Here is a 15,593-nt window from a genome sequence, read left to right on the forward strand (position 1 = left end):
CGGTTCTATCTAGGGAACTTCATCTTTACGCTGATGGAATTCCCCGAAAAAGGCTCTCCCCCGGAATGAAGGTGTATCGGGGGTGTTTGCAGCAGCATCAAGATAACGTTTCTTCTTCTGCTCTATTGTAACGAAATGTTTTTACCACTTTTTTGCGAAAAGGGATTGGCACGATGCGAATTCTCTGAATGCAGTGTTTTTGTAGAACAAAAAAAAACTTCCACCCTTGCCCGACCACCATTCTTTGTCGGATGCAAAACGAATGTTACCATTGCAAACCAATCCTTCGACCCCTTTTTTGTTCTTTGACTTACACACACGGTTAGAGAGCATTTCGGAGTTCTGTAAATGTAAACGACCGTTCATTAATTGGTAACAGATGCAGCACGGCGGTAAAGCAATGAAAAACGAATGCCATTAGAATGCTAAATTAGTTTGGCCGTAATGTGGTCGGGGGGATTTTCTTTAAAAACAATCGAACGTATTATATGTGGTGCTTGGGGAGAAATGTATTTCGACGAACATTAGTACTGTGATGCACTTTTATAGATTGTATTCCTTCCATCGACTCCTAAAGGTATGCAAAATATGTTTAATTAGTTCCTTAATAATGGGTTCCAGAGATCCATGACCGCAAACAGTTAAAGAGGAACATATTTTTTAAATAATATAATACCTTTTTTATTACAATTAAATGCATACTAGCATATTTATAAACTTATCAAGATTGATATGCTTGCGCCAAGAAATTTTGAAGGAAAAACGTCTCATTTGTTGTGCATTTAGTCGTCATTTAGGCGTTAGCACATTGGTAAAACTTGTTCTAGATGTTACCCTCCACAAACCGACTAGTTTATTAATCTTTGGCCATTAAACTAGACAATAGTGTAACCCGTCAATGACCTCACACATTCGGGAAAGAAAAAATAAAAACAATACAAACCATGCGACCACCAAGGGGTGTCTTTGGTAATGAGATTGTCCCAAAAAGGGAGTCAAAGTATGCGACACAGATCACCAATTTTGCTACAACACTATCGAAATTGTTTTTTTGTCTTAATATGCCACAAGAAGAAGAAAAAAACAAACTCATCTCCCAGACAATTACTACCAAGACCAAGAATCCTTCGTGCAAAAAAACAGGAACAATACATCCCCATGGACAGCACAAAACGAGCAAGCAAAAATCACTGAACCACCAACTCCACCTAAAACTCCACAACCTGCGACAGAGAGTTCAAGGTGGTATAATTGTTCAATGATATGCTTTTAGGTTCGCGGGTAGACAAACCTTACCAAGTCAGCCACGACTCGACTCTCCTCGACTCGACTCAAGGGAAGAGTTCAGGCGAATCGAACAATTATTCGGACATGAACTTTTGCCGTTCCGGTCTGATGGCCTTGAAACACGACCGCCGCGGCCGCCGTCCATCGTGTGCGAGGCGAAGGCGAGGGATACGCGAAGACATCAAGCGATTATCGAACAGAAGAATTCACCTTTCGCTGAGCGTCGAATGCACACACAAAGCATTCGGTGCGTTAACTGATTATTATCACGGTTTTGCTGGGAGGACATTTTAGGCACGACCGGGCACAACACGTGAAATGGATCGAATGTGGTTTGCCAGACGTTTAAATGTCACGAAGAGGCAGATAAAAAAAATCAGATAACCAGACATAATAATTGATGTGTATTTTGCCAAGAATCTCTACAACAAATTGTAGTAACTATTCTTCGGCATTAAAAAATTCGAAGCTTTTTCTTTACATATTTAAACTTTAAATTTTTTCCAACCTTCGCTTCATCGAAAGTCCAACTCCTTCCTAAAAACGGAACAAATTAAGGTGTCGAAAAGAAGTTACCATCAACAGAAACCGATTGTATTCCATCCATGTTTTGTTCGAGTTGGGATTTCGTTTAACCGTTCGCCAATGTTTTAATCTTAACCTCACGGCAAATGGTTTCCTTCCCTTGCTGTTGCGGTTAGCCCAGGCCAGACTAAGTCATTGAACTGGCCCGAAAATAAGGTTCCTCACCTTGCACACCTTCCTCATTTTCCTCACCACAAATTCACCACTTCCACAACGTCGTCAACCGGTTGCTGAACTTGCGCATCAAGCATGTTTCCATGCATGAAATACCACCACCAGGAGGGTTGCTGTTGGCCAGCTGGTGATCGGCTCAAGGATCTGACAAACGTTAAAGTTAACAATTGAATGTCAAGTAGAAATTGAAAAACCCGACTGTCGAAGTGGTGCTAGGGAATAAAATAAAACCAACCCCGACGAAAAGAAAATGCTTTAGCAGAAACAATTCTTGCGGTTGTTGAATTTTCAATAAGCATTCTTTACACACATCTACGACAATGATGGTCGGGCGAGCCACCACACATCGGGGAGAAGGGCATAAGAAGCCGTTGCATCATTGAAAACAACGCTACAGAACGATGAATTGAAATTCTTCTTGGTGCAGAAGCCATATTGAAACGGATCTCCGAAAAGTCTTCCTACTGCTTCCCTTGTTGAATACGTTGGGTCTGCCGCAATTCAATTCGATAATGCTTCATCTGCTGCTGTCCAGAGCTTCAAAAAGCGGATGGCCACGAAATTCAAGAACCATTGCTGAGTTCCAAGGAAACAGGAAAGAGCACTTCGAAAAAGTTTCTTCCTGTCAGGCTTCTGATAAGAAGCCCTATTGCAGCGGGTATACTGGAGAGCAATAACCTCAACATTCCTCCCCAGGGATCCGGATGCCTAGCGTGTACTTCCCAAGTGTAAATTTTTACTGAGCATTAATAAATGAAAGTGTCCAATAAGAAAGAGCAAACCATAAATTGATGTACTATAACAAAAGGAAGAAATTCATCAACGCAAGAATATGCTCCCCAAAGCAGCTTGAGACAGCTTTATCTCATCGAATGGTATAAGAGTCATAAGACTGCCGAACTAAGAACAAAAATAAACCACAAAGGAATGAATTCTGCAATCTCTAACCCCCTTTTTAGCTTTTAAATATTCAGCAGCCCCAGTCACCATCTGCTTATTCGAAGAGTTCTTCCACTAGGTAGGGCTAGAAATTGATTGTTGCAATCTAAAACAACGTAATGAAAAAAAATAAAACAAAACCGAAACACACAAACTCTTTTCCCCGCATGGATGAGGGAATTGACGACGAAGAAATAATTTCCCCAGGGAGTACAGAGGGATAGGATTTAATTTCTCAAACAAGCTGCCAGGGAGGCAGCACCGGCGGTGACGTGATCCACGGTCAACCAGCTGTTTCCTTCACGTCTGCACGCCAGACACTATAACCAGGGTGCAACAACGCGCATTGCAACAAATCGGTCCCTCTCTCGGTCGAATGCGCCCCGTACACACACATTGGGGCGCTTATGGAAACCGTGATGAAAGTAGCAGAACGATGGAGAATGAAAACAAAAAAAAAACGGGCCAGTTGTGAGATCATTTTTATTTTCTAAAGAAAACGGAAACAAAACGCTTATGAGCAGAAACCAAAGATGTGACGGGGAACGGAGGAAGAGGACATAAAAAAAGAGCAAAGAAGGTGACCAACCTTTAAACTTTGCTCTCACCCAGGCCACTTTGTGAATGTCAACTGCCTTTAAAAGCGCTTTGCAACAAAGACCTGCGTCCACCGGAGGGTGTGTGTTAAGATGTAGTGTCAGAAGTCATGCTATTTTATTTTTTTTCGTACTGTGTTGCTTTTATCGATCGAAAATGGAAGTCTCACGATACAGCATGGACGAAGAGACTTGCGGATTTTTTCCGTTTGTTTGATCCTTATCTTCAAAAGTGATGTTTTGCTTTTGATGGCGTTTTGCATTTTAGCTTATAAATTGACCAGACAAGATTTTTCCTTTTTTGTGACCATCTGTCGCAGAGCATTGTCGGGAGCTGTTGGAAACAAATTTATGCTCCAACAAAGGTGGACATGACACAGAAATCAATCGATTCGGAGTTCTAGAATGTTGGAAAAATGGCTAAAATATTCGACTACTCGTGAAAAGGCCAAACATTTGTTTTCACCAACAGGAGTTTTGAACAATAAATTAAGGCAAAGATGGTCTGGAGTGATTTTTTTGACAATTACGGGTTTAAGAAAAAATCCTTGAGGAATACCCACAAAAAAAGTCCTCTGCAGAATGTCAAAAGAGGTGTTTTTGCTACGACAAAAGAAGAGAATAAACATTTGAGAGACACAATTAACGAAAAAATAGATAATGATTACGAACTCAAATTTGAGAACGATAGCTACAACACTTGACCAAACGATTCGAATGTCTGAAGCAGTGGACGTGGACAATCTCTCGTCATCACTCGCAATAATCGCATCTGGATTAGAGAATAGAGATGTTTTAAATATTAGATAAACAAAAGTTAAATATGGAGTATATAACGCATTAAAGTAAAAGTCATTACCTTGATTAACTCCACAACAACAGAACTTTCTCACAAGAAAACAGATAAAGTTCACTAATTTATTCGTTTCATGCAATCCTTTGGTGATGGACAGCTTTAACCCGTGAATCGGGTTTGTGTACGTCCGATCCATGGGAAAGAAAATTAAATTTACAGCAATATAGCGCCAGTAGCTGCACCAATTTTCCTCGTAACCGTTTCGCCGAATCAAGAAGTCAACCGTCATGAATAATTAATGACATACGTTCTCCGGTTTGATAGCATCCAGAAACTAACTGGAACTCACTGCACGGTTTTCACGGCGGGGAAAAGTTCATTCAGACACACCTTCCTTTTAGCTACTTTTATTACCCAAACCCCCATCAAAACTTAGATCACGCGGGTTTTTGGCAAGGATTTTATTTCCGGTGGAAAGTTTTTTTTTCTACCACATTGCACAACGGTAGAACAAAGCCTTACGTTGGTAGAATTTAGATGGGGAGAACTTTTAATAGTTTTTGGACGTAGGGTGTCCTTCGCGATGAAGCATTTTTTGTATCTATTCTTTACTAAGGCACTGCGAAAAGCTTTGTCACACAAGTTTATGAAGGGAAACTATTAAAATGGATAGAAAAAAATACAGCTTTAGCTGCGGAGATTACAACCACTCTGACATAAAAGAAAACTTATCTCTTCTGTGTTGAAGGAACATAATCCTGCGGACTTGATGCACCGTTTGAATTCTATCTTATCTTTTTTTAAGGCTAACTACTTCAAAATATAAACCCAAGGTTAGTGTTTATGTCCAGTGCACTTCTCCAACACCGGAGATATTCCAGCTAGAAACTCAAGTCGTAAAGTGAGTGCTCAATACGGTTGATCGAGTTTGAATTTCCGGTTGTAGTTTGTATTTTCTTGGAGAAAAAATAACTTTTACATCCCAATCCGGTTATTATACCCGTACTTACACTGTTTCACTCACAGCAAACGAACAGGAAGTGTAGGTCACACACAAAAAACCACCGGAGAGTAGCCAATGTTGTAACTGGAAACCCGAAAACCGGTAACTACACAGCAAAAGGCACCCAGGCCAAGGGTCAAATGGAACGGGAGTGCCGAAAAGTATAGGAAACACCTGAAAGTACGTGCCTCTGCTACAGGCCAACAGTTTGCGGACATGAGCAAGTTAGTGTTTGGTTGCTCCTTATTCCTTCAGAGCATTTCAGCGACCGTCTCGTACCTGTCTCGTACCACAGGTGAAGGAATGTACGATAGGGAACGGCCACCACAGCAGCTTTTACCGTTCCTTTACATCCTGCCTTCGGATTTCGTTTTTCGTTTCTTTTTTACGTACAAACTTTCATCGAATGCATCGGTACCGGGTAACCGGTCTGTATGCACATCGGTCCCAACTGCCAGATGGTGATTTTCTTTTCTTACTTTCCTGATCGCAACTCACATTGAAACCCGCATCCCGAACGTGACGCTGCAGATGGAATTGAAGCTGGAGCTGCACCTGGACGCAATGAAAAGAAAAGCTTTGTTTCTGCAAATGTTTCGCTCTTACTGCGTTTCGTCTCCCTTTTTTTCCAGGATCAATTGCTTTGTTTGGAACACGTTTAAAAAAAGTTTAAAAAAAAGATCATTCTGCAATGATCTGTCGGTGGTGTGCGGGGCGGTTCTTTGTGCTGATTCGGTTTTAGGATATTCTTTCTTAAGAGAGATGTGTTTTAGAGATCAAGGAAAGAAGGTTTAATATTGCAAGAAAACTTCAGATAAAAAGAAATTCTGAGAAACACAAAAAATAGTAGATTGTGCAGCACAATATTTAGGAGCTTTTGAGTGTATAAAGTTCAAAGTTTGATTAAAACTATTTGTAACAAAATGTAACTGTATTCCTCACTATTGCTCTTGTACACCAACACAACACATTGTTCTCATTTGCCAAAACGAATCATTTATGCTTCAGCTGCTTTATGCTGTCACAGATTTGATAGAGAATAAATGGTTTCCACTTTTTGGAAAGCACAATTTTTCCCCACGAACAGCAAATTCTACCACATCAATTGTGGACAAAATTCCACTAAAAATTTAATTTACCATCAGCATATTCTTCCTTAGCTGCAAAACCGAAGCACTTCCTCTCTCGCTCGTTGCGGAATAAAAAACCACCTTAAAAAGCCACTACAAAGCAGCCCAACAAAACTTTAAGAAAAAACCAAACCTACCCCATTTGCCAAATAACCGTAGAGAGTGGAACCAAATGAAAATGAGTTGGAAATGTGTTCATGGTTCAAAACCGTAAAATGGAGTTTTGCGAGGCGAACGTCTCTCTGGAAGAAGGTCCGCAAAACCATTGCCAGTGTACGCAGTGTCTCTACGCCAACCACATTGCGATGCTCAAGGAGACGATTATAACGAAAATGATGGTGATGATGATGATGAGATACGCGTCCAAGACTGATGCGGGTTCCCGCTCGGTACGAAGGCAACCGTACAAAAGGGGTTGGAAAGCTGCCAGCCACAAACATAATCTTTAAGCCCGCATAAAGCACACCGTAATAAGCGAGCGAATGGCGGTGCTGCAGTAGCAGTACTCCTCCATCCTCCATTTTAGCTCACATTTTGATCAACACACACACACACAAAACACACATACGCGAGAAAATGAGTTCCCTTGTATCAGATTTGAATTAGGTTTTCCCCTTACACAACCATTCCAGTGTGGTTGAATGCAAACGTTTTGTGAGTTGTGGATTTAAGAGAAGATCGTAAAGTGAGTAGCAGTAGATATTTTTTTCCTTTGGCCATTTTTAAGTATTAGCTAAAGTTATCAAATTTTTTAGAAGATATAATATGATTGCTATTAGTACAAAAAATTATAGTCTGCTTAATTCAGAGTTTTAGAATGATTTTGTCATGCGTTGTGCATAACTTTAGGCGACGAGTCGAAAAAGGAATTTTTGCCTATTGGAATGTACAAATGAAATGATTGGTGTTAATAGTAATACATTTGCAGCACATGACACATCTCTATATAGAAAAAGAAATCAACTTTCGCACCAAGTCAGTATAGTGCCATGTGGATGAGTATGTCTTCTTCTCATAAACGATTGTTCTCGATGTGGTACCAAATGATCACACAACCACATGTAATACAAGGCGACCCCACCACTAGAAGGTCTTGTCTCGCACTTAAGTAGAAGCAGTTGCTAGAATGGAGTGAGCTAAACTTGAAGGTTAACGATTGAAGGTTCCTTCTCATTCACAAAGCACTACACGGTACACGCGCGCAGCTTAAATTGTTGAAGGCCCGTCCATCGATTTGTCTGACTCGGTGCCCTGTGTCTCTCTGCCGTATATCAAACCAATAGCTACTTGTCTAGCTGTTGTATTTTGAAGCAATTTAGCAAAGTTAAAGCCGCCACCAATGTAAACTGGTCAAAATTGTTTGATGATTTGTCTCGCTTTCCCATTCTCGTAACTTGGCATTGTTTTTACATTGTGGCACGTTGGATGGAACACGGATGAAGCAGTGGAACTCCGCAAACTCGGACCGGGTGGTTTGCACGTTCACCACAATCGCGACCGTTTATATTACAAGGTTTTGGTTACGTTTGGTTCCATTTCGTTTCGTGCGTTAAATGAAACAGAACACAAGGTAAGGACATAACACGAGTTCCATGCTTTTGTGGCGATCTTCATTCATGGTGTTGAGAAGGGGCAAAAAAGAGCAACAAAAAAGCACGCAAGCGTAGATCACTGTTGGAAGATCGAAACAGTTCCGTAGATAGAGAGATTCATCAAAATCATCATCATCAGGAGTAGATACAAAAGTATACAATGACAGTCACGTAAAGATAAAAAAAGAGTATGGCGATCAAAAGCCAAGGTTACAAATTAAGAAGGCAGGAAAAGACGTCATTAGACGATTGAAAGACGAAAAAGACGATTTGAAATTGACAGAAGAAAATGTGTACTAATTTTTTTTAGTACAATGGAAGTTATCTACTGTGATTCGTCATGGGCACAATATCCTTCTTTCAATCAATTGTTTCTGCAAAGGACATCTGGGTTCCTTGGACCAAACTCCAAGCCATGAGACCTACTAATCGTTGGATCGTTAGCGATACAGTACAAGGTTTTCCTTGGATCTTGAGATCTTGTTATTCTTTCTTTAGTGATCGTAACTTTTTTTAAATTTTCATGGAGTACTTTTGAATGTCCGGATCTTTCCGTGGAACTTGGAGAGGAAGATCTTCAATTTAACCCAAAAACTATCCAAAAAGCAAACATATCCTTTCATCCTTTCTTTAGTGATCTTAACTTTTTGGAAACTTTCATGGAGTATTTTTGAATGTCCGGATCTTTCCGTGGAACTTGCAATGGAAGATCTTCAATTTACCCCAAAAACTATCCAAAAAGCAAACATATCCTTTCATCCTTTCTTTAGTGATCTTAACTTTTTTGAAACTTTCATGGAGTATTTTTGAATGTCCGGATCTTTCCGTGGAACTTGGAGAGGAAGATCTTCAATTTAACCCAAAAACTATCCAAAAAGCAAACATATTTTTTTATCGGCATTAACAACCTCAAAGCATCAAAACCTCAAGTCAATAATTTCATTAAACAATACAAGCTTTATAAAATGTAAAAGAAAGTTAAAGGGAACAAGGTTCAGGGTAAGGGAATTTAAACAAAATATCACCAATTCCACTACAAACCGCTCGGTTACGCATTATGATGTGGTTTAAAACAAGTTTTCAAAACACAGTCTACTATTTCCGTTAACACCGTTACTAACCGGTTCCAAAACCGGGCAAAACGGGGGGGTTTTGATAGAAATGCGCGTACGCGAATGTGTTACGATACAAAACACGTGCGTTTGCGTCGTTCACCCTTTTACCAACCCTTGCCGTGCGACTTCAACGACAACCCACACTCGACCAAGGCACTTCCCTACCATATACGACCGTCACACCTTGTGTTCCGAAGGCTGCTGCTGCATATTCACGTTTTACACACATTTAACAGCCAGAGAGAAGCCGTCTTTCCCTCGAGGATGGTGACGTTGCCTGATGTCGTATTTGTTTGCGAAGGCACACACCCGCGATAGATAGTGTAGGGGTGGATAGATAGATGTGTGTGTGTTTTCTAAAGCGCAAAAAACCCTTCACCCCTTTAGTACATCGATCATGTTTCGTGTGCGCTTCTTCCGTTACAAGCAAATGCAAATGATGGCATCCGTTCCGCAGCTACGGACTGATAATAAACGGATGGCATTGGACGACTATTTTACCTGTCCTCCTCCTGGCACGGTGAATGGTTTCTTCTGTCAACATTGTGGTGTAAAAGGTAATGTGTGTAATTAAGGTTTTTTTATTGTCTGTTGCAAAAATAGTGCAAGAAATTGGTTCTCTTTTTCATACTAATTATGAAAGGTAAGACGTCCAAGGTTGTTTGGTTAGTTGGTAAGAAGGTTATCTACCAGTCACGAAGTGAAGTTTACAGTGAGTTATTCATTGTACTAAAAACTCAAAACTCTACGTTAGGTCTATAAAGTAGGCAAACGCTTGACTCACCCTTTAACGATGTAATAAAATGGGACAAAAAAGTCTTAAACTAACGTCGGCAAAAAATTGGCTTTTAAAAGTTAATCATTAGCGCTGTTAAGTAAAAAAAATAAGTATCTTGTTCTACATCCACACAAGAAATACATAAGGAATTCCAAGGTCCAAGAGGTTGAAGGGCAAGATAACAAACCTTATACGACTTGTATTTCAGCAATTTACCATCAAAAGACAAGTATAAACCATAAAACCGAAAAAGAGCATCTTTGAAACTCAACTGAAAGCTTTCACTGAGTTCTTGATCCATGATAAAGCGCAGCAAATAAAATAAAAATTGATTCCACTCCACCTATGTGGATGAACACCTTTTTAAGGGGAACGGATCAAAAGACTAGCTGTCCTTCAACCAACGTAGTAAAAAGATCTTCCTTTCCGGTGGAAGTTTCAGTTGGAGTCGCTGGCAAAAAAAATCGCATTCGTCACCCTTTTTGCTAGCGTATCGGCGCACGTTTGTTGGAGATAATTCAAGCCAAGCGTCGGTTTGACCGTAAAAGGAAATCATTCAACGAGCAACTTCGTGGCGTACGCGGAAGGGGACACTCGAATTGCTGCAAGCTTTAACGTTTGCTGGATTAAAAAAGGCATGCTCTTTCTAAACATTTTTGCACAACTCAATTAAATCGAAATCGAATAAACTTCCGCAACATAGTGTTTCTTAGAAGCAGCTGTTTGTATTACCACAAGAAAAACACATATTAGAACTCACAAACACTTGCCGTCAATGCCAAGCACCAAGTTATGTCTCAGTGTGTCCCCTAATGCAAACGGAAGGTTAAATAATGCGCTGTAGGACGCGCTCGTCACACAAAACCACCGAAACCAAGCTTTGAACATTGTTTCGGTTCAATTATAAATAGAAAATAAACACAGCAAAACTCACAACACAAAGTGTTTGCTTGCGTTCGTCTGCTGAAGAAGAGATGTATCAAAATCGGCAGCCATATAAAATCGATTCGAGGAGCATTGAGTGATTCGATTGTTTTAAATGAAAGTGGCATTTTGTTGTACTAAATTCTTTCAAAAATCTAATTACAAGCATTTTGTGGAAGTTTTGCTTGAAATACTTTCACTATCTAAGTTGCATAAAACCTTAAGAACTGTCCCTGTAATCCTTCAAGATATGCTTCTTTTCCCCCCCTATACCCTTAATACATTTCATCGTCAAAGTTTGATTATTCTAGGAATGCTTCTAGAACACCATTTTACCAGCAAAACAATGAGACTAACATTTTAGTTTTAGTCTAATGTCTTACCGTTACGCTCTTGACAGATAGAATATACGCGTTCCCTTCATCTCTTTCTTTACTGCTGCTGCTCAGCTACAAGAATTTATTTCCACAAAAGTGGAAAAAAACTAATCGCAAAACTTTACCTCAGAACCACGACAAGGAACACCCCACACCCCCAGTTCCCACAAAAAAAAAGGGAAAATCCGATACAATCTTCTGGGTGTGTCTCGCTTCGCTTCCCGTTTGGTGAAAAACTTTTATTTCTGTACTCCACACTCCGGTGGGGTCCGATACAACGTTTCCTATTGCATGCTCCTCGTCGTCTAGGAGTTGGTGGCCGATAGCATAAAAGACAAAGTTCCTTCGTCGACTCATAGAATGATTTTGACGTTCCGAGCGTATATACCCCATTGAAGCGAAGCACATCAAAAAGCCTTCGCCTGGACGGCGGACAACGGCGAAAACGGTTCTTGTGTGAAGAACCGGGAGGAACATGCGCCGTTCGAAGTTCCCGAGTATAGAGAACCGACAGCATTCCCCAACGGTTTGGAAAGCTGGACTTTCTCCGGGGGTTGTTCATATGCTGTGTGTGTGTGCGTGTGTATGTTTGGGTGGATGTCCACGTTTTTCGTGGTAGTTTAGTACGGATAATATCAGGAAGTGGTTTGCCAGAAAATCATTCTTCAATTTTACACATAGAATTTATTCTAATCATAATAATCATAACAAAAGTCTTAGTGACTAGCCAGCTGTCACTCACTTATTGGGAAACTCACTTATCGAGAAATTGAATCAAAATGAGTGAGTTAAAATAAAGAGTTGTGCTCTTTATCTAGCTCGAGGGAGCTGAATAACTCATAAATGATATAAATCGCCAGGAAGAAAGATTTAACTCACTCTCCATCTCTCTCTTGTTGGCTTTTAACGAGCTCTAAGATCACGCCGGCCATTTCAGACTTACAAGACTTATTTTATCAATTAGCAAGTCTGTCCTTGCTACGGGGGAAGGTCCGGATGGGATTTGAACCCGGTCCTGCCGTGTGGACGGGCGCCATTTATCACATACACCACCGAGGTATTCACTCTTTTATTCTAAATCAGATCAATGTAGAACACAAGTCGCATCATATTTAAACAATCCGTCTGTAGTTGATGTATGACTTTTGTATATCTTTTTTTGAGTTCGAACTCCAAAAAACTCTTTAAAAAGGCTCCTGGAAACCCTTGGTCGTTCTAGTGTTAAGTCAAGAAATCTAAAAACCGAAAACTTTGAAATTTTGTTCCCAAAACATTAGCTATTAGCAATTTGATAAGAAAAAATAAATTATAAGACACCAGATTGAAAAAAAAACAATTTTGTATAGTACATGAACATGAAAAAAATATAAAAGAAACTTATCCAATTGTTGCCGTGTCATGTGAGCACAAATGATCCAGCACACACCAAAGAGCGGCCATATTTGCCGTCTGATCACAACGTTCCCCCTCACGGTAAGAACAATTTTAGATGTGAAAACTGACGACACACACTAACGCACACGTTGAATTAAAAAAAACAATGCGCGCGTGTACTGCATCGCATGAGCAGAGTGATTTGATACGAACGGAGCGAAGATCATTCACGTTGCCACTCGAGCAGTAATCAAATGATTGTGTGCGCGCGTGTGATGATGCTGTTGTGCGAATCACACCAATACACACACACATACAACCATACACAACAAAGCAATCACACATCGGTGCTGTCGATTACACAAGTAGTTCGTGAATGTGAGGTTTCCTGTCGCGTTGGTAACTTGACTCTCTTCATCCAAGTAGGCTAAGCGTGCTGCAATGTTTCATTTTGCTTCAGCTTTCAGAAAAAGGAGTTTTCTGTGTCTAAAATCTAACACAAAAAAACAACGACAAAAACAAAACAGAAGCATAAAATAGTACATACTTTGTGTAGAAAAAAACAAAAAAAGCATGGTGAGCTAGAATAATGCTACAGCAACACGCGATACTCATTGTGAGGGCTTTTGTTTTTTAGCAATCTGTTTTTCTGGAGCGTGAGGGGCTTTTCTTTGCTCAACACACACAAACACACATGAAACATCACACGGTTTGTGACCATTTTCGCTTTCAATCTTCAAAATGAAAGAAAAGCTTCAACCCCGGGGGGATAGAGAAGAAGCTGCACCATTAGCGCGATGGAGTAATCAAGTGAGGCTTTGACCGGCTTAGTGTGTGTAATGGAGTCATGGAGTACAGGAGGGGGGATGGGAAAAGTGCGGAGGATGAGATACCCAATAGAAGCGTGTGGAACATGAAAACATTAGACGAAAATGCAAACTCTCACTATTCTTCGCGTTATTTCGGTTTCCCTCTCGATCGCTACCTTCCATCCGCAACTACTTACATTTTTCCTCCAAGGTATAAGAGCGAGGTTAGCTTTTTTCGATTTTCTTTTAATGCTTTCGTGCTACAACCCCCAAACCACCAACCCCCAAAGCTACTGACAAATGAGAAAGAGAGAGCGCGCGCGAGAGAAACAATGGAGGGTTGAAAAGATATACGGGGCCTGGATGTAATCATGAATGCCGTCATCGGTTTCATGCGCGCCGTAAAACTGAAACAAATGGTACCGAAGAAAAGGGGATGCCATGGAAAGGGCATGAAGAGGGACGAAACGCCCCAAAACAGAATGAAAAGTGAACAAAGAAAACTCACTAAAGCGAGACATGTACACACACACACACATACACAGAGACTCATTCGCGCTGCCAATGGAATTTCCGTAGTTTTTGTTTTTATGTTGTTTTTTTTTTGTTTGGTTATTGTGTGCGCCACACGATATCTCACACGACAGGGGCTGCCCTTGTTTGTTCCTTTAACCGTCATGCGATCCCCATTCGATCACTTTCCGGCGATGGATTCATTTTACTTTCGCGTGACGATGGTGGAGCATTTGTTCCTATTTGTTTTTTTTCCTTCCTCCCCCCTTCAACACATATGCCATCTATGTTATTCATGTTGCAAATATGTGATCCATTTTTTGTGAAATGCGAGAACAAAAAAAAAACGCCATAACAACAATGGTTGCTTTGTTACCGTGTGGGTACCGGCAAGTTTCTTTGTGTTTGTCATTTTAACCGGCTGGCAATGTCACACATATGGGGGATGAATCATGCTGTGCTATGTATTTGCTGGGTATTTTAATAAGAAAAACATTTTATACTTCAAAGTCTTAAAACAATGAATTTAAAACATTCTTATACAATGAGAAAAGTTCTTTTTCCCAACAAATACATTTTTAGCAGTTGAGTGAACTGTCATCAGAAACACAATTTCATGATCACACACAATAGAACTCTACTTTAAAAGTGTGAGAAAAGCACGCACACTCGTGAAATTATTCTGAAGTTTAAATGCAACCTTCTAATCATCACAATTTCAACAATCATAAAGTAAACACGTTGAGTAAAATGTTTTAAAACACAACCACACAACACACAACACACACAACCGAATCATCCTTGGCACAAAGAGCTGGGCTAAACAATGAATCACAGGCTGTTTAGTTTGTGTATGTGTAGATATAGCGGATGCGTACAAGTGTGTGAGTGTTGTGTGTGTAGCCCGCGGAAATAGAAGACCCTTCAAAGGGGGGGGGCCCATTGAAAATAAATTACAATCTCAACATGCCTGTACACACATACGCATTCGTACACCACAAGTGCACATATTCACCCCCACACCATGATGCAATGGACACAACGGTAGGGCGCACGTGCGCACACACACCCTTAGCTCAGCATGGGACGGAGAAGGGTTTTTTTTCGCGTGAGTAGTATGTGTAAATGTGTGTGTGTGTGTGTTGAGTTGTGTGCGTGTGTATACTAAGAAGTGTGCTTGGTTTGCTTTGATTGGCGAGATGGTTTTCCACCGAGTGTTTTTGTTCTGAACGTATATTCATATTTATCTTACGCTGAGAAAATACCAACCCTCCTCTACGCTCCATATGACGAGTGGAATGAAACGGTGTTTAATGGGAATGAAACGGTGTTGGGGTTTTATTGAAACGAAAGCAAAGATTACGATGTACAGTGCGGGTTGCTGGGTTAGAGACTAATGCCGTACTCATATAAACATGATTAAAACTCACTTCCACTGTGTTCCATCGTGACCATCGGGAACCTTCTATTGCTTCTTTCTCCCTCTCTCTCGCTCGTTCTTGTGCTTTGCGTATGGTGTAGTGAGGTTGAACGAGACTCCAGGGGGGAGCTGCTACGGAACCGCCGACTGTTGTTGAGGTGGCAATGAGAAGGGGGTTGTT

General features: G+C 40.6%; 1 protein-coding gene across 2 annotated transcripts in view; it reads right to left on the reverse strand.

The window, feature by feature from the left end:
• LOC125763050 (putative uncharacterized protein DDB_G0291608) overlaps positions 1-15,593 on the reverse strand; it is a 54,285-nt gene that overhangs the window by 37,803 nt on the left and 889 nt on the right. The window lies entirely within an intron of this gene.

This window comes from Anopheles funestus, chromosome 2RL, assembly GCF_943734845.2.
Source record: "Anopheles funestus chromosome 2RL, idAnoFuneDA-416_04, whole genome shotgun sequence".
In the NCBI taxonomy this organism is placed as follows: Eukaryota; Metazoa; Arthropoda; class Insecta; order Diptera; family Culicidae; genus Anopheles; species Anopheles funestus.